The sequence below is a fragment of the Festucalex cinctus genome, chromosome 9 (assembly GCF_051991245.1).
Source record: "Festucalex cinctus isolate MCC-2025b chromosome 9, RoL_Fcin_1.0, whole genome shotgun sequence".
Lineage (NCBI taxonomy): Eukaryota > Metazoa > Chordata > Actinopteri > Syngnathiformes > Syngnathidae > Festucalex > Festucalex cinctus.
In genome coordinates this window covers 12,029,730-12,050,754 of record NC_135419.1, presented here as the reverse complement: position 1 = coordinate 12,050,754, position 21,025 = coordinate 12,029,730, and the positions used below count along the sequence as shown (strand labels likewise).

General features: G+C 38.5%; 1 long non-coding RNA gene across 2 annotated transcripts in view; it reads right to left on the bottom strand.

Annotated features, from left to right (window-relative positions):
- The window catches only part of LOC144026359 (uncharacterized), a 255,125-nt gene that overhangs the window by 70,127 nt on the left and 163,973 nt on the right, over positions 1-21,025 (bottom strand). For both annotated transcript variants that reach the window (XR_013285114.1, XR_013285115.1), the window contains one exon: positions 7,742-7,797. This is a non-coding gene — a long non-coding RNA (uncharacterized LOC144026359). The remainder of the gene's footprint in view (positions 1-7,741; positions 7,798-21,025) is intronic.

The window sequence follows — 21,025 nt, the reverse complement described above, 5'->3', positions numbered from 1 at the left end:
TTGTGTTCAGATTTTGATTCCATCTATTTGCCCAGGCAACCGTATGCCACAATGAACAATGGACAATTAAAATATCTGTTGAAAAAAAATTGTCTGATAAAATACTGTGGCAGATTTTGTTTTATGAATAGATCCTATGCTTGTTACAAAAAACAAGCTCCTATGACAAGTGTGTCCTCTGCCAAGTCTTAATCATCAGAAATCTGACAATTATATTGATTTAAAGCCCATCTCTTGTTCCTGTTGTGAAAATTAATCAAAATCTACTCACACTATTTTATATTATTATTCAAACAGTAAGACCATTTGGTGTGCTATTGTACACTATAGAATGACACTCACTGCTTAACTTTGTCAGCGTCTCAAATACGACAAACAGACAGACAGACATACAGTTGACAAAATGACTCTTGTCAGTGGGAGGCCACAAATCCTTTTAGACTATTTGAAAATCATTGTAGTCCCGTGTATTTTTGTAAGCACGTCACCATAAATTTTTCAAGCATGATACATTTGCTGTGGGCCTTGAATGAGATTCTTTTTTTTTTTGTATCTGTGTTGTTCTTTCTCTCGTCTGTCTTTATGATTTATTTGGGAATCTGCGTGTTTGCTACCTAAAGCTATAATAGTGCGGAAAAGATAAAAGCTCTGCTTCAGTCAGTTCATCTAAGTTCAGCTTCCCCTCATTTTCCTTATCTGGCACACGCTTTCGCTACACTGCACTATACTATAACGCATATTTGTTTAATATAACAACCAGTTGAATACATTCTAATACATTCCTTGATAGCTGACATTAGACTTGCTTGTGTGTGCCTTTGTTTATACAGTAAAGCATGATTTGTTTCAATGTTATTGCAATGTATTTTGTTTACTTTTTTAAATGTATTTTTATCATTATTATTATTATTCATTTATTATGTATCCTAATTAATTAGTTTACTATATCAGTCTGTGAAAAAAGGATGTAGCCTCTAACCCTCTAATTTGTTTTCTAACCAACATTTATCTCTATGCATATAATAGACATAACACGTTTCAAAATTGCGTGGGAATGCTGAAAGCTGAATGCTAAGATTTGAATGCATGTGGAATGCTTACGAAGCCAATTGAGAGATAAATTATGAAATTATAACCTCCTGGTTACTGGACAATGTGTTTTACCAACTGTGCCACGTGGAATGTTATACTTGGAAAAATTTCAATGTCTGTCCCATTGAAAATGAATGGGGAAAAGTTTATATTAAATGTTAAATTGTGAAATACTGTTAGTAATGTGGAATCAGATGATATATACCCTGGAAGGTGTGAATTTTTGAAATTTGAACAATGTAAATTGGAAGTATTATGTAGGAGTTGTTACGAGGCGAAAAAGTGTGGAGAATAAAAATATTGCTTCAGCATTCCCACAATAATGCTAATAATAATAATTATTATTATTTTAAAAATGCTGAAAATAAAAATTGACCTTAAATCAACAAGTATAACCTGGCAATGTAAAAGCTTAAGGTCACTTGGTTTTTATTGCATGAGCCTTTGAATAAATGGCAAAGAAGCATAGCTATAGTAGACCTCCTTCTATTTTTTCCAACATGAAGTACATGAAATCATAAAAAGGAAATCATACCGTCAATAAAACAGCACTTTCTCTTTCCACTTCCTTTTCAGTCATTCATTTAAAACTCTCTTGATTTGTTTGTGTTTCTCCCCCGCTCCCTGAACTAAGGTTCACTTTTTGTTCAGGCTCTCAATTTTTTTTGATTTTCTCATTATAGAGATTCTCTCCTGTCTGTCGTCTTTCTTGCTACTCGGCCCCCACAAAAGCTAATGGTGTGCAATTATGCTGTCTGCCCTGTAGCTCACAAAAGTCATATATTTTTGAATGAAAATGACTTCCCACACTTTGTGGGAAACGTATCTTTCGCAATTATATCTTACATGGGTCTGTTTTTATTGTAACTATTAAATAATCTTAACAATTTATAATTTCAGTTTACCACCCAGTTGTGTTGCTGATATTTGGTAGATGTGCATTTATGATGTGTGACGTCTTTTGAGAAGTGAACATCAACAACTGCTTTACACAGAGATGGTATATTTGTTTTGACAGTTGGTTTTAATTACTTTTTAGAGCAAGTTTGTCATTTATTATTATTATTATTATTACTACTACTACTACTACTACTACTACTACTACTACTACTACTACTACTACTACTACTACTACTACTACTACTACTACTACTATTAATTTATTTATTTGAACCAAAAATACTTCGTTTTAGTTTAGATTTTATTATTTTTTGTTTTGGCATTTTTTTTTCTCCCCATTTTCTTTTTACTAGGTGGAGTATTTGTTAAGCACAAGGAGAAAAAAAAGGTCACTAAGTACTGTGTAATAAAGTAGGCACACTTAATTTTTCACTCTAATTTTGCAGTTACTATGCATTTGCTCTGTCCCTTATGATGATGTCAGTTGCCATGCAGCCGGAATGGTCCTTCAACCTTATGTTGTTTCGTCACTCTTATTTTGTATTTGCAAAGCAGTTGCTATGTCCCTTATGAAGATGTTGTCAGTTGTTATGCAGCTGCTATGGTCCTGTATTGGTCACCTTATTTTGTCTAGTCATTTTAGTAGTTGTCTTCATAAACTCAAGGTAGTAACATCTATAGCTCATTTCATATCTACTGACAATAAGGGTCATGATTTTGTTCAATTTTGCTGCTTATTCAACTTAATGAATAAAATATTTAGTGTCAGATCATCATGAAGTTCAAATGCGTCCTCCACACGCTCTTTCCACCGCAGCAGACTGGAACAGTCATGTGACTCAGCAACTAACGCGCAGTCAGGAAGGCAGCTGTGTGAATTGCACTCGGAGGAGCGATTTGCCCTGTGGAGAGCGTCACGGCAGCCAGCGCGTTCGCATGCCCGGCCGCTGAGAGAGTATGAAAGCATTTGGCCGGCTGCCTCCAATTCTGAACGTTCAGACCCTCGCTTGGATTATCTTCTCTGTGAGAGAGCTTAGCCTCCTTAGTGAAATCATTAACTTGGGTTTCTTTGTACTCTGACTTGACGAATGTTCCAGTTCACAAACAGTGTTCCTCCTTATTCCCGAGAGAGCCAATTTTAGAATCCATCTCATGCTGAACATAAACTTCCATTTTAATTAATCCATCTTTGCAACTTCAGAAATCTCATTTGAGTTTGCAAAGGAAATTGCTGGCCGTCTGAAGAAGAACAGAGGCTATCAAGCACTCTTGATCTATATGGACATTTCTTATTTTTATGTTGAGTTGAGGATTCTCCTTCCTGTACCACTGACTTTATTTCCTCAGATGACTTCAATAATGCATTTATGAAGTGTACATATATTGTATATAAAGAAGTTATCTTCTGTAATTTTGTAAACTAATTCCTTTTCCTAACAGTACAGTATGCTCTGCCTAATAAAAATTGAGCAGCTAATCTGATTTATGCTTGTAAAAGTCGTGTGCCCTGCTTAATAGAGAGCAGCCTTCATACATGTGTGTGTCAGAGTGTGGCGTTCTGGATTGAGTCACGCATAAAAAGATGTAATCAAATAACTGAGAGATATGTTTTTATGATGCCTGGACAGAATACTACAAGAGCATTGTCAATAATAAAACAATGATTTTTGGTTTTCACTCATTTGTTATGTAGAAAAGACGCTAATAACACATTGCAGGGAGAACGTTTTACTTTCTTTACATTGAGCAACTCACTGGTGCATGAAATCATGAAAATATCAAATGGGAGGGAAATCAATTGACAGGCATGCGGCATTTTAGTTGGTAAGCAAAAGCATTGCTCTTCTCTCTTTCATTGAAAAGAAGCTCGGTTCAAAATGCCAGATGATCTCCTTGGGGGTCGTCATTGTTTACAAGCTTTTTGTCACTTCTTGAATCCAGTCAAATCAAAACCACGGCATCTTATTTCCTCAAGGACGACGATTGATCGTGTCGTTTTTGAGATCAGCACAGTGCTTGAGAAGATTTTTGATAAAACAGTAATCGGAACTTCATAAAGTCAATTAACTCTGTGGTACTTCAGATCTGCTTTGATATAAGTTTGACACTTGCTCTTGCTTGACATTGTGTGTTTGCATGCAAACTTTATAAACACACTTCACATATGATGATGATTAAGGATGTTAGCGTAAACTTTTTTCACTGATATTAGTACATTTCACAAGCCTACCACCAACTAATTGACCTTAACATAAACCACGCCCGCATGACCTAGTAAACCAATCAAGACGCAAGACTGTCTGCGACAACGCGTGCGTTTTGCTGGGGACAAACAAAAGCAATCCCGATCCCGGTAGCGTGTTGGATCAAAACCAATCAAAAATAAATAAAATTGTTAAACGCTGTAGTCAAGGCTTGTGTAAGGGAGAGACGAGAGAGACACTGTCCAGATTATTCGCTTCCCTAACTAAACTCTCAAACAACTACGAAAAATGTCTGCGCTGGATCAAACTTTGTGGGGGACCACACACACAACCAGTCAATTCCCTCCAAAATGACCAGAAACTACTACGTCTGCAGCTGCACGAAGGTATTGTTCTCCATTGTTGTTCTTAGCCAAAGGCTAACGATAGCTCCGGGTAGCTAACCGTCCACATGTTTGTTGACTTACTATTTATATAAATGCCAACATAACAAACTTTGCGCACACAACCAGTCGAATGCCTCCAAAATCAGCAGAAACCACAACGTCTGCGCTAACGTAATGTTCTCCATTGATGTTTTTAGCCAAAGGCTAACAATAGCTCCGGGTAGCTAACCGTCCACACGTTTGTTGACTTACTATTTACGATAAATATCAACAAAACATTTAAAACTATGAGGTAATATAAATTCATTCTTATCTTGCTTGACAGGAATAATGTCCAAAAACTTCGGTTTTGCTGACAATCGGTCGAAGTGAGTGAGGCGGCTCAGTCTTTTCCTTACATCTGCAGGAGCAGACAATGATGCATATTTCTTTTTGTTTTGGGGCAAAATTGCATGGTGAGGGAGTGAAGATATCCTTCACTAAAAAATTTAAAGCCCCCTTTGCTTGCTTCGAAAAGAAATATCGACATCTTGAAAATACCTGACTGAGAAATCACAAGGAAGATCTGACAACTTTTGCATTAGAGCGCCATTCTGTTTCGCTAATCTTGCCTGAATAATGTCGGCACAATCAGGTACAATGTGGGCGGGGAAGGGCGTGCCACGGTAAGGTCAATTGTTTGGAGTGAGCACGACTGGCCAGCAAGAACTAGCTGGAGCGGCTAACAAGAGTGCTAGCAAAGCTAGTGATAACAAAGCAGAGGGAGACAAGCTGCGGAAGCCTGAATCATGGAACTCAGTGATGACAACCTTTAGGTCCCACCTGGGGAAGGTAAGTGGCGATAGACCTGCTAGCTAGTGCTACGTTCGCAAAGTTCTTCACCTCCATAGCAGAAAGATGGCGGCGAAACATGTCAGCCCGTAAGGCGTGGCACAACCTATGTAATATAATTAGCGATTACTAGACCTACATTATATTTTTTTTTTTTAAACTACGATGATGTAATAGAACATTTTTTTTCCATATTTAAATCAATTTGTAGCTTCTGCAAGAGAAAAACAATTACCATTTTTGAAGATGTTCTCAGTTTTAAAAACAGGAAAGTAAAATTGCATTGTCCTCTTCAAGTAGATTTGAAATAAAACAACTGTATGGTTGAAAAGTGTGAAAATGTGTTTGTCACTTGTTACAATGTTCGTTTCATACACTGCACGCTGTTTGAAAAAGCACTTTGTGTGAATCATGCAGCAGTACCCTCAGTGCGCTTAAATGTTGAGTGCAGCAGTTAAGTTGAATTTGGCCCATCTTCTTGTAGCTCCCAAATCCTTGAAGCTAAAACATTCATCTTGAACACAGACATGGGGCACCGTAAAGGCTTCACTCGGAACACACAAATATTCTTGGCTCATTTAACCATTGCTGAGCAGACCTTCGGCGGGCCGAGAAAAGTATGAATCCATTCCAGTTGTGTCAGGTTGCTAGCTATTCCTCCATTTTCTGTTCTCACACTGTTCAAACTCAAGGCGGACTACACCTTGGAGTAATCACCAGTCAACTGGATTGTGAATGGGGGCATTGAGTTGGTGATTCATACGACTAATCTGACTACCGTTAATTGCTAACAGTCATCTTTTCGTCTTACTGGAATTAGAATTACTTTTTGCTTCCGTGTCTAAAATTATGCGAAATATAGTCCTACTAGACCCAATGCAAACGGAGCTTTTATTTGCAGCATATTTAGAATGTTAAATGCGAGAAAGGTACAGCCAGCTTCCAATAGCTGCGGTACTGAACAAATTAGCTTAACGCTGTTGAACTGTCAAACAAGAGAGCATTTACATGTAGCATTAGTTCAATCAATAACACTACCACCAGTCACCCAATTTACTAGCGATTCAATTTGTTAGACAGTAAATTTGATTTTCAGCAGAATTGTAGAAAATCTGGTCACCCTACTTATGTTAGCTACATGAAGGTGACCAGTTTGACTCATGACACTACTATAGTCTGTCTATCCCTTTCCCATAAAAGTACTGGTGGTCTTATACAAACTAATACGTGAGCTACTCTGGAACCTCCAGAGTTGAACACAATCTGTTGGTTCCACTAGGTCAACATTTGGAACAAAATTTCCACTGATATCAATTATATAGGCAGTAATTTGTTCTGGAGTTCACAAAACCTTTATTAACTGTACAGAGAATGTTTTAAGAAACATTTTAACATTATCGACAGCCAAACAATTACAAGCAATTTAATATTCTACACGGGAAACAAGAACAGACTAATAGCTCTCTCGAATGAGAAATGTGGAGGGCAGATCTTTTAGTAGTACAAAATGACATAAATGTAATGTAAGACAAAGTATAATTTAACAAAACCCTACCGTGATAAGAAGTGACAAGCATATGGCAGGTAGCCAATCAGTGGCTAACGACTAGCTTGACAAGCTAGCATCTTAAATTAGTTCTCCTTTTTATGTAATGCTACGTGAACGTTTTTTTTTTCTTTCCCAGAGGTCACAGCACAAGCCAACGTGAGGAGGCAGAATCCATTAAATGTGACAGGACATTTGGATTTTTGAAACTGTCAAAAAATATTGCAGCAGATGAGGACCATAGTCCGCCTTAGTAAAAAGGAGTGAAGGTATAGAATAAGAAAAACTTTGGTTCTACTGCGGTCTGACACGTAGAAAAGTGCTCACACTCACTGCCTACAACTCTTCTAAAGTTAAGCCATGTGTTTCGTTTGCCTTACAATGCCCGGCGGGGTTTACCTGTTCACAACGCTTAATGTTGAATGTGTACTGGCACGCACATTTTCTTGAAATGCAAGCACACCGTGCAGCGTGTTATGTGAATAATGACCTTTTCTACATGTTTAGGTACAAGAGATGGATTTGGGAATTAGATGGTGACAGAAAACTAATATTATAAAACATTTATTTAACTGCAGTGTGCTGGCGCTGGCCTAATGCCTCCCGGTTTGAGGTGCTCTGACTACAACTTTGACAGGGAATATAAAGCCAAGCCTGGCGGGGGTGCTTTGTTCAGTGTGCTATGGCCACAAATGCGCTCTAAAGCTGCCTCATGCATGAAACAAATCCGTGAGTACAGAGCAAGCAGAATAAAACCAGTACCAATGCTATACATCACTTACCTGAAGACTGGTGCTGAGTAATGGCGATCATCTTCAAACATCACGGCACTGAAACACTGCAATATTTAAAAAAAAATAATTGATTAGGGAGTGGTATTGTTGCACAGGTATTATTTACTTATTTACAAGAAAACAAGATTGGAACATGATGCTGGTTATTAGAGGTGTTAAAAAAAATCGATTCGGCAATATATCGCGCTACTACAGCACGCAATTCTCGAATCGATTCAATAGGCAGCCGAATCGATATTTTAACATCCCTTTTTGATGAAAAAATATTCAACAAAACGTCTAACTTTCACACCTTAAGCATGGAAGAATGTTATATTAATGGAACATTAAGCCTTACTATTTTATTTCAATGCTGTTCTAACATGAAAAATGTTACAACCTGTTTGTTAAATACTATAGCTCACAGTTATAAGACTGAAGTTTGAGATCAATAAATAATACATTTTCATACAAATCTTACAGTGTACATGTACAAGTTTACTGAATGGTATTTTCTAAATTGAGTAAAAAAAATCGTAACAATCGACTTGTAAATTCATATCGGGATTAATCGTATCGCATCGAATCGTGACCTATGAATCGTGATACGGATCGAATCGTCAGGTACTAGGCAATTAACACCCCGACTGGTTGTGTTATGAAAAAAAAAAAAAAAAAAAAGGGGGATAGGGGAAAAACAGGATCAACAGGTCCAGACCAGAAATGCACCCCTATTTTATTGGCTTTATATTACAATGAATCCGCTATTATCGTTTATTGCTTCTCTGATTATCCGGTAACGAAGCCAAGAAGACACCCAGTGATTTGATGACGCCAAACCATCCGAAGCAACATGATTTGGCTTTGAGGGAGAACACTCCTTCTCTAGAGTTTACTACAACTTGCAAGATACGCGAGCTGCGAAAAACATTTTTCCAGCAAATAGAGGAGCTTTGCTATCAGCGCCGCTAAGCACGACTGTAACACAAATCCATCCATCCTTGCAGGGGCCTCCCTGCAGTTTGCCTTTAATGGCCTTCCTTCCCTCCTCCTCTCCCTCTCACTCACTCCGTCTCTTTTACACACACACACACATGCGCGCACGCCAACCACAGCTCGAAAATGATGTATGTGGCGATTTTGTCACTCGAAACCCACTTTCACATTCACTTTTCGCCGTGGTTCCCTGTGCTTCCCTGAACTACAGTACGTTTGAAATGCTGTGATGTAGGAACTTATTTGAAAGGCAGTCAGGGTAACAACTAGTATAAGTATGATGTAGAAACTTAAAGCATCCACCTATGGTGCCATGCTTTGGGATTTTCTGTTTCCTTTTATAACTTTAGCTTACCAGGCTATTTATTTTAGTTTTATGTCATTTCATTGCTTTCTAATGCTATCTACTGGCTGTGTTACTTCTTATATCTTCTACAAACATGTATCTGTCTTTTTATCTTTTTTAAGTACCGTATTTTCCGCACTATAAGGCACACCTAAAAGCCTTCAATTTTTTCAAAAGCTGACCATGCGCCTGAAAATCCAATGCGCCTTATATATGGATCAATACTGAGCCACAACCGGTCTCGTTGTCAAGACGCTATCGGTGACCCTGCACGATCGGTTACGCGCATGCGCAGAAGATCCCGCCATCTTGGATCGCTAGCTAATACTAATACTTTACCTCAGAGAAAATAATAAAACAGCTGTTTATTCATTTTGGGAGTGAATGGAGTTGTCAGAAAGCTGGTTTGTAATCTATTAATAAAGTTTGACTGACCTATCTGACTGTTTTGTTGACATTCCCTTTAGCGCAGCACCATCTAATGGATGCATAAAGTAACCCCAGCCTCTAATGTAGCTCCTTATATATGGAAAAAGTTTTAAAATATGTCATCATTCATTGAAGGTGTGCCTTATATTGCGGTGTGCCTTATATATGGAAAAAGTTTGAAAATATGTCATCCATTAAAGGTGCGCCTTATAATGAGGTGCACCTTATAGTGTGGAAAATACGGTACTTGAAAGTGGCTCTGGATCTTTGGCCAGTCTCTCCACGTCACTATGGGGTGATTACTATCTCTTCTCTTTGTTCATATTATGCAATGGGGTAAGATCAGAAGGCATATTGCCTCACCTCTGTGTAATTTTTCGACCAATTGGCTGACTAAATTTTGGAATGACTATCAAGTGTGAAGTGTGACGCAAAACGGAATCAACTGCTGCATGCTGACGATCTCGTTGCCTTCTCCCGCTTTAAGCAAAGGTCTCCAGGGACTTGTTAAATAAAAAGAAAATTGCTTGTATGGTAATGAAGCTAAAACCCTTTTAGGTACAACATCAAACCTGTTATTTATCCTGCTGATGTCTGTTCCCAATTATGTCAGAGTATAAACATCTCGGTGGTGCTGTGCTGAATGACAGATCAGATTATCAAGACTTAAGGAGAAAGATGCGTGCACTTTTTTGCCAGAGGAAATTCTCAGGTGAGGCAATTTAGATGCTGCTTTGAATGTGTTTGTGTTCACTTATTTCAAGTTTTTATCTGTAGTACATATAAGAAAAGCTCCTCTTCAAGCAAGTGCTGGATTTAATCCACTTTTGGTAGCAACGCCATCCTGTCAATACTGTTTTCATCAGCTTCAGTTGAACTTTATTTTTTTTCTCTAAACCTCAATATCATAGGAAGATATAAGCATTGTTTAATAAGTGAGCAGCACAGACTGGAATACACTATTGGAATATTCTTCTCATACGATGAGATCACCAGTTTTTGTGTTGACCTCATCTTGCCTTTATTTTGTATTCAGAATCACTAGCGAACGTTATTTTCACAATTTCTCACATTAGCATTAAAGTAAAGTGAGCTTTTTTTGTCGTCAAAGTTCACAGTTTGTGTCAAAGTCAAATGCAATTCAGTTTTGCACGTGCTGCACGTGCTAATGGCTTTGAGTTGGTTTCAGACCAACGTGTCAAGGGCTTGAATCTGATGAGAAAATATTTGCCTACATGCAAAAATATAGTTGTTTATCAAATGACAAAGTTCAAGGACATACAAGTCGGATGTCAGGAACGGTGAGTGGAAGGACTGCAAATGATTCGACATCAAGGCTCAACAGCCTTTGGATGGAATTATCCAAACTAGTTTTTCAAAAACTCTTATCTCATTGAAGACGGCAGGAAATTAAATTCAACTTTATGTTTGCATCTATTACTCGTTCTTTTCCTTTAGGCTTGCATGACCCTCTTTGACGCCATCACTACTCTGAGTCTTGCAAGTCCTCCACCCTAGCTAGCTCTTTGACGCTCACATTCACGCACATACAATATATTCTCATATTCTATAGTCTTACTACTCACAATCACAATTTCTTGCCTTTCCAGTGCATGCCTCCACATTTCGAAATGTTCCTCCGCCTGCTCCCCTCCCGTCACCATTTATTCTGTTTTGCATTACAAGTTCCACAATAGGTTATATTTAATGTAAAGCATTATTGTTGGCTGTGAAATTGCTCCTGACCTCACACATACTGTTTTCCAAAGCCAAACAGTAATATTTACCATTATGCGCTCAGCTAGACTATTTGAAAAGATCATAAAATGGCCTTTTGAATATGCCCTTTTATTCACTTCTAGTCATTATATGTGAGGCAAGCAGTGAAACCTGCTGTGAAATATGCAAAATAAGGTTGTGTCCACAGGAGTTGGACAAAAACATTTTTAGCCTTTAGCATGACTGACCCCTCGAAAGAAGACATTTGGTCAGAAGTTAGATGGATGGAGATATTGTGAATGTGCTCCAATGCTGGGAATGGTTACTGTAAAAGTGGTATCACTAAGTGCTATAGGCTAAATATTAATATTAATATTGTAAATATGTTCATAGAACAGCCAAAAAAATCCTGATCATGTAAAGTGCTATTAAAAAAAACAAAAACAAAAAAATAAAACACCAAGTGATAAACAAGGTCCAGGAACTTTTTGCTGTTAGCGTCCAACACTCTGTGTGCCCGCTCCTCTCTTTTTTTTTTTTTTTTTTTTTTGTCTCCTTCTCAACACAGCTTTTTTAGTGCTATATTGTAGGCACTGCACAGTGCAGTGCTATTGTTTTGTTTTTTGGGGAGCCCTCGATGAGGTTCAACATCCTTTACGTGGTTGATTCAATTTCCTCTTCTATAGTGTCTGAGCTCTGAAGAGCCTGAGAGGATGTTGAACCCCAGTCAGAGGCCACAAAAAGCACATCAGACTGCAGAGGGGTCCGATTCTTTTGTCTTCTGTGCAACAAAAACATAAAGCATAGAATGTGCCTTTAGGTGTCATTATCATAGATTAAATCAAACGTTGCAAGAATGCAGTTAAATAAATTTCACAACACCCGAATATTTACATGATTAGTTTACTGTAGCGTTTTATAAACCGGGAAATATCGAGACAACTGTTTTCGCCTGGAGCGTTCTGTGCTGGGAAAAAAAACAAAAACTTCCAGAGCAAACAAACCATTATTTGTTTTTATTTAATCACCAGAGCATTCATAATAAACAGAATCAGCTGGGCCAAGCTTGTTGTTACCAGGTCCAGTTTGTAGCTTGCACGCTGATTGCGCCATCTTGCCTCTGTCACTTCATTATTACTACTACTACTCTCACAAACTGAAAGTTTTGATGTCAGAGCCATAACATAGGCGGATGCCACCTATGTGTAAGCTTTCACCGGTACTTTTATCTTTAATGCTCATCATACGAATAATAACAACCAGGAGGCTGCATAGTCTCAGTTGAACTATTTACTGGATGCCAGACAGATCGAGTATACAGCTGTGGAGCCTTTTCTGTTGGATGCGGAAGAAGGTCTAATCTATTCAAAATAGTTTCTACTTTTATACTGTCTTGGCCGCCCACCCACACGGTGGACAGCTCAGCCTAGCCCATGTGAAAATGTGTGACCTGATGGTCTTAACTGGTCTCAACAGGATAAGTGCGCCAGAGTGCAGATAGATACGATCGAATCATTAAGAAGCCAGATTTACATCAGACCCAAGCTGGGATATCTCACATTCAATTGTATATTTGTATAATGGCATGTGCAGTTGCAGAACCGGTTTGCGTCACTTGGTTCTGTGTAGCATGGGTGTCGAAATTCAGCCCCCAATGGTCACTATACTATATGCTGTAATGTTTCCCTCCTCCAACACACCCAATCAAGTTCTTCAGAATCTTGATAAAGATCCTGATCATTTGAATCAGGTGTGTTGGAGGAGGTGAAAAAAAATAATAAAACATGCAGGATAGTGGTTCTTGAGGATCAGAGTTGGTGACCCATTTTAGATATTTGCCTCCTCCAGAACACCTGATTCAAATGATCAGTGCATCAGCAAGCTCCGCAGAAGCCTTATAACGATCCTGATCATTTGAATCAGGTGTGTTGGACGAGAGAAACATCGAAAACCCGAGTTGGTGACCCATTTTAGATCGTTCCCTCTTCCAAAACACCTGATTCAAATGGTTCGTTCACCAGCAAGCTCTTCAAAAGCCTGATAATGATCTTGATCATTTGAGTTAGGTGTGTTGGAGGAGGGAAACTAAATCATGTAGGATACTGGCCCACGAAGACCGGAGTTGGTGACCCATTTTAGATAGTTCCTTCTTCCAAAACACCTGATTCAAATGATCAGTTCACCAGCAAACCCTTAAGAAGCCGGATAACGATCTTGATCATTTGAAGCAGGTTTGTCGGAGGAGGGAAATATCTAAAAAGAAATGCAGGATAGTGCCCCTCGAGGGCTGGATTTGGACACCCCTGGCCAAAGGTGTAAAACAAAAAAAAATGCTTTGTCTTCTGATTTAGCAATTCATCTCGTTACAAGACATGTTGTGGTTTGCTAGCTTTTCTCCCCATTTTTTCTCCCAATTCACATCTTGTCTTTCCTCTGCACCGCATGAAGCTCTGTCACCACATGCGATGCCGACAGGAAATGGTGATGGACAGTCACTTTGCAGTCGGGCCGACTGGCGCGCCTGGTTGGAAGTGGGGACAAACAGTACATCTCTAAGTGCCGATCCTACTGAGCATCCACAAGTTGTTTAAAGTTTAAATTTACAGCTTGACTTTGCGTCTTCCGATGAAACTTTTGCTTGACTTTTGTTTCGAGTTTGTCAGTGTGACGGCAAGGCTTCTTCTTGACCCAAGGCAATGTGTGTGCAACTGAGCCCATCTAATTTTGCGTTTACTTTTGAGTGAACTTGTTTACTTGTTTTGTTTTAAACATGTGCAGGGGGGGAAGAGAACTTGCTAGTGTGTGTTGGGGCCGCGCACGTGCGCGTGCACGTCGGCTGCGTGCTAGGCCGTGGCCTTCCATGTAGCAGAAGTGAAGTTGCTAATCTTGGAGTGACAGGACCGCATTACAGCTGCTGCTCTTTCGGTGGACATGCACGGAAACAAGTTTTGTTTGCTTCTGTGCGCAACGCGACTCGTTCAATAATGGGGCTACTTTTTCACTTTTGAACAACTCAAATTCTCATTAGCAGTTTGTGAGAATAAAAGGTGCAGATTGAAATGTTTAATCATTTATGCCCTTAAGTTTACTGTTTCCTCCACTCAAAAAGTATGGCAGCCGTCTGGCTTGTCTCTTTAAATCAATTGTTCTATTTCTTTTTTATGGGCACCAGACACTCTTGGTTGATCACCATTGGCGCTACATCAGGAGGCAAAGCAGAACGCTTCGCCTGAGATGCAATAAATGAAGCAGAGAAAATATGGTTTATAATAACAGCCTAGGAATATCATCGTTGCCATGTGAAGAACACTTATGTAAATTTTATTTCTTTACATTTTTATGTTTTGGCTGATGAAACTGAATCCCAAAAACGTAAACATGTAGACAAATGAAAATAAAAATGGACAAAAGTGTTTTTCCACATAGCAGCAACAAAATATTGAGGAGATAATAAAACACCATTCCATTCTTTTTTTTTTCTTCTTTTTTTCCAAATATAGTGGTGTAGTTATGGAAGTACAGTCTTGAAAAACAGGTGACCTGGCTTATGGGGTTTTTGTTGTTTTCTTCTTCTTCTTTTTTTTGCTTGGTGTAAACACGGCAAGACTTGCAAAAAATAAATAAATAAGTACATAAATAAATAAATAAATAAATACCTTATCCTTAACCTTATCTCTCATTTGCTCCCAATAACTTATAAATACGATTTTTTAATGTTTTAAGTGTCCCAAAGACATATTTATACGTTTTTTTAATTATTTATTTATTTATTTATTTTATTTTTTAAATGCTAGAGCATACAGATGGCATTGATGCAGCCTCTCAATTGCAAAGTACGGTTGCAGAAATGGTAGTTATTACACAAACTGCCAGCAGGTGGCAGCAGAGCAAAGGAGCTCAACCAGGGCCATGTTGAAAAAAAGCTCAATTACTCACAATTCTAAATAGATTTGTGAAAATTGATTAAACTTAGCTATATTGTAATGCTATTGCTGCAAAACGGAAACAGAAATATACTTCTTTTCCTGATGAAAGAACAGACTTCAATCTTTCTTTTTATCGGTTCCATGTTTTTATAGCACTAGAACACAATATTCTGTGGGCCTTTCAAAATCAGTCAAAATCCAGTAAAACCACGGGGGAGCGAAGGGGGTTGCTTCTGTGAAAATGGGTGGGAATGAATTAGTTAAAGACTTGATCCTTATTTTGAGGAAGGTTCTGGATATGTGTGTATATTATTTAATGCATCTATGACTGTGGAAGGAACAATAAACAATGACTTTTCATGACAATAATGGATATAATTGACACTGACTGTAACAATCAAACATTCGATTCTCAAGACAAATGCTCATAAATTTGTAATCTCCTGGCTAATACATCATGTAGCTCTGCCACTGATGTTGATTGGTTCAGTTTGCTGTCTATATTGCAAATGATTAATGGGCAGGTACCTCTAAATTGTAGCACAATAATAATCGGCCCCAAAAGACGGCTACAGGGTATGCCAGATGGCCAGTCCAGCCCTAGGTGTAAAAAAAACAACAAAAAACAAAAAAACAACTAACGCAGTTTGGACTGTATTGATGTCGCACAAAGTTAAAAAATATCACACCATTTTATGCAGATCAACCACAGTTACCATAAACTCAGATGAAATGCCATTTAATGAACGTACATCCCATAATGCAGCTAATAAGGTGGCCACCATTTATTTCCATCCCTCATTATGACATATTGCGCGGTCGCTCCCAGTCATATTGACAGCAGACAGCTGCCTGAATCGTACACACAATACACACAAATCCTGCTGAGTGCAATGCCACTTCAACGGCATGGAGATAGCCTCTAGTCATGACCCTATTTAGATTCCAGTAGGTGCAGCACAACAGAAGCTGCTTCATGGGATTGGCTTGACTGCCTTCTGTCAGCCTAGGAAAAAAAAAAAAAAAAATGCTCTTTGGAAAGTCTCCAAGTAAAAAGAGGGGGAAAAAATGGAAGCGATAAGCAGGGCAATAAAGGAAGAATAGCCTTTGGTGCAGCCTGCACGCGGCAAGCTTCAAAGAGCGGTATGTCAACAGAACAGATGCAGTCGCAGACATGACTTGCATAAGTTACCGATGCAGAAAGGATTGTTTCGATCAGTCGTTATGAGCAACGCCACCGCATGCTGTCATTTTGGGAGTGGAATGGCAATCTTTTGAAAGTCTGGATTTATATTGGCTCTCCTCTGTGCTTCCTAGTTGAAGATGTGACGTGGAATAGTTCAGCTCATATTTCTGGAGGAGCAATCAAATGCATACATTTCACATCCTCATTATTTTTTCGATATGTTGTGAACTCGTCGTCATTCATTTTCCTTTTCAGCAGCATTGATATGACATTGCTTTGACCGGGTTCATGTGCACTCATCCGCCATGGTCACAGTATTGGTGTCATTGCTATATATTATTATGATCTCAATGTAATAAACACATAAATATAAGGGAGACGAACACTGAGACATGCCGCCCCATTCATTCTTCACGCACATAAATATTTATAATCTGCATTTTACGTGCAAACCTTTATTTTTGGTGGATTAAGTGATTATTTATTCATTTATTTATTTAACTTTGTTTTCTCAACTAAAGAAAAATAACATGAAAAAAATATCCATCCAACCATCCCTTTTCTTGACCGCTTATTCCTTACAAGGGTCACGGGGGTGCTGGAGCCTATCTCAGCTGGCTCTGGGCAGTCGGCGGGGTGCACCCCGGACTGGTTGCCAGCCAATCGCAGACATTAAAATATGTAAATAATAAATAAATGAATGGATAAATACATAAATAAATACATAAAATAAATATTTTCATACATGAGGTACGATACGATTCCATTATGGTTTTCAAGTGGAGCGATTTGATTTGATATGGTTCGATTCAGTGGGCTTACAATTCAATCAGATATGGTGGTTTAATACTGTATATAAGAATGTGTAAAAGCTCCACAAAGCTCAAACATCATCAACATTTAAAGTGATTACACCTGGTGGGCATCTTTCATAAAAGACAGTTTGACATCTTTATACATGGAGTCCGATATGATGAATAGACATTTTAGAATGTAATGATTCAATTGGGTTAAATAAAAATCTTTTTTTTTTTGTGTTTTTTTTTATTATATTGGTTTTTGTAACAGTACAGTATATATACACATATTCTGGAGGTACAATGCCCGTGGGGGGGCACATATCAACATGTCATTCCTGTCATACTACGATTGTAATTGCACATCCACTACAGTAGGTGGCAGTGGCTCTCTCATTGCCTATTTATTTTGATTTTGTAACATTACAAATGTCCTTGGTTGGTTGCTGCATAGCGAGAGTAGCGCCTTCATTTCCTGAAGGGTATCCAAGTGTTGGCTGCACATTGCACATATTAGAAGGATTTGACACCTATGCACTGGCACATCTTTGCTGATGGGGTGGCTGGCGGAACAGGATGGGGGTGGGGGGTAGAGTAATTCACTCCATTAGTAGAAGTAGCTGTTGCTTTTTGTTAGGATAAAACAAAAAGTCAGGACGATATTTTAAATGACAATATTACTTGGGAGACAGACAACATTATTTTTTTTTGTCAGCGTGTCTCAAAATAGAAGCTTACAAAAAAGAAACGCATTATGCCTTGTTTGGTATTTAGAGTGGAATGATCTTTTCAGAAATAGAGGACACGCACATGAACAAGTGTCACATTCGTTCATAACTGGCATAACACATGGCTGTGTGGACACGTGTGCTGCTTACTATAATGTCCTTGATGCGTTCACAGCCGTAAATCTATTTAAATGTTCAAATTTTGAAGCAGGCATGCACATAACTTGTGTACAGTATACAAGCCCTTGAGATAATCATGCCGTCTGTTGCAGTGTGTGTTTTTTTTTTTTTAGCAATACTTGTTTGAGGATGGGAGCCCTGAAGATGAAGAAAAGGAATATGTAACAGCGTTCAGCATTTTGCATCATGTGCGTGAAACTCACGTTTTGTTGTTTTGGTTGTTTAAACACAGTGATTTTGCGTGCAACTGATGCTGGCTCATTTTCTTGTCTGCTGCTGCCACCCGACTACAAGGCAAGACAGTTGCATACATCTTCATTGAGAATATCTGAGAATATGAAAATAAGATGGTGGTGGATGAGAATAGCAGTTAGCCTCACTAGCTTCGGCTACTCCGATCGCCGCTGGTCTTATAAATCCATATAACTGTTCATGGCGGGGAGGAACAACAGCAACGGCGCAAAAATGACAGTCCAACTTAGCCACAATGTTATGTCTGTGGAACAACTGTGTAACAAAAATGTTCTTCATCATATAGGTTGTTTGATACAACACACACTTGTGAAGCTTTACAGCTACAACATCAGTATGTTGTGTTTCAGTTTTGTTTGGGTTAGGTTTTGTTTTATTTTGGTGAGTGTGTTGTTTGTCTGGTGTTCTAGTGTGTTTCCCCTGTCTCGTTATCTCTGAGTAGGTCCACCTGTGTGTCATTCGCCTTCCCAGTGTGTGTTGACCTAATTAGTGCCCTCTGCCTGCTGTGTTTCCCAGGCGTGTCTTGTTAGTGTGCCGTTAGTGTTGTATTTAGTCTGTGGGGTTTGTTCACGTGTCGTGGGAGCATTGTCTTTTTCTTGTCTTGTCCAGTGTGCTAAGCTATGTTGCTAGTTTCCCTGCATCTGGTCAAGTTACTCTACGTTTGGTCAAGTTTCACTACGTCTGGTTAAGTTTCACTGCGCCTGGTCAAGTTTCCCTACGTCTGGTCAAGTTACTCTACGTCTGGTCAAGTTTCCCTACATCTGGTCAAGTTTCACTACGTCTGGTCAAGTTACTCTACGTCTGGTCAAGTTTCCCTACATCTGGTCAAGTTTCACTACGTCTGGTCAAGTTTCACTACGGCTAGTCTCTCCGCCTTTGGGTCCATCCACCACCACATATCATAACACAGTATATACGGTTGTAATAAGTGAGTGGTAATACATAATTAAAAAAAAAAGTGCGTAACTAAGTAAGTAAAGTTTTTTTTTAACGGTGAAAAGTATCAACTTCTGGGGTGTGTAGAAGAGACGATAGACCAATATGTTGTTGTTGTTTTTTCAGGGCTGATACCGATTATTAGTAGTGAAGATGGCCAATTACCAATATTTGGAGCCGATATTCAAGTTCCCTAAATTAAAAAATATTGGCATAATCTATTCTTCCCTCCTTCCTCTCTTTAGTTTTTCCTCTGGTCTCTTGAGATCTCCTTAATTTGTTGGACTTTAGAGGTTTCTGGGGTTGGTGTAAGACTGGTTTTGTAACCATGTGGATGGCGGGAGGTATTTAGTTGGTGCTGGATTTCACTTTGATTTATCTTTCTTTTCTTTGACCTTTCCTCTGGTCTCCAGACCTTCTGAACTTCACGACTCTGGCGAGACTCTGAAGTATCCGGTAAAGGTGAAGGGTAATGGGATTTTTATAATAATAATAATAATAATAATAATAATAATAATAATAATAATAATAATAATAATAATTTGTATTTTTAATGCACTTTACATTTCCAATAGACACATTTGTTTTACATTTTCAGGGAGCTCCGCAGGGTCATTAGCATATTGACAATCGGACATCAGATTTTTAATAATCTCCATACCATAGATTGGAATAGTTTTTGTTGTTGTTGTTGTTGTTGCTAATTTTCATCATACCTAGATTTAGAACTATTTTATGTGCTATACTTAAATTAACATTCTCAATTTCTACTTAAAAGCAAAAACACTTTTTTAATTATTAGAAAAAAACTCAGGCTTAGCATTCAAAACAGCTCATTTCACAGTACAGTCTATCAACGGTGATGCTAATCATTTGATAGTGTAGGCGTTTTTAATTCCACACCTTGTACAAGCCTCTTAACGGCATCTTCAGATCTTGAAATCACAGTGAACCAGGCTAGCTTTCATTTTTCCAGAGAGGTGCACATTATTATACAACTTGCCCTTAATGAGCATTCTGTGTTTGTGCAGTTGCGTCTAAACTGGAGGTTCATCCTGATTCATTTTAGATGAAGTGCCTGGAGAGATGTGACATCAATATTCATGCGCTGATAATTACAGGAAGCAGGCAAATATATTACTGCACTTTTAAGTGAAAAGCAATGTCAAATGTAAACACGTACAATGTAGGATAGTCTAATTAGCGTAATGCTTTAAACCGTCTTCCACAACACCATCAAGACGATTAATGTTGACCTTTGAATACATTGGGCAACACTCATGGATATTAATCTATAATGACGGGTTGGCTTGATTTGGAGCGCTTGATAATGACGCAGCAATTGGTAGAAACCAAATTACTTCATCTTTCTTCTTCTACACTATGCTTGTGTTAGTTAGCTGATGCAAATTTCAGAAATTGTTTTTCACAACCCTCCTCAGTTCTCAGAAAAGTTAATCCCTCATAAAATACCACTGCTGAAAGTAATGATTGTAATGCACTTGATTATTGTTTTTTAACACTGTCTTCTAACCTTGGCAAGCGAAGAGAAATTCACTTTTATTTGGGCAGCAATTTTTGGAATAAGCTGGGTTCGATCAAACCGCAGGGCTTCGATGAGTCAATCTCAGCGTTCGGCGGAGGTCAAGAGTACACACACATCAGAGTTGCTTGGCCGATCTGTGCTGGAGAGAATTTGGTGTCTTCAGTAGTCGGCTTTTGATTGTTTTTAGGGTACGTCGGGTGATTTTTTTTTTAAATTATTGTAATTAGGGATGTCAAAATTAGTGTGTTAATT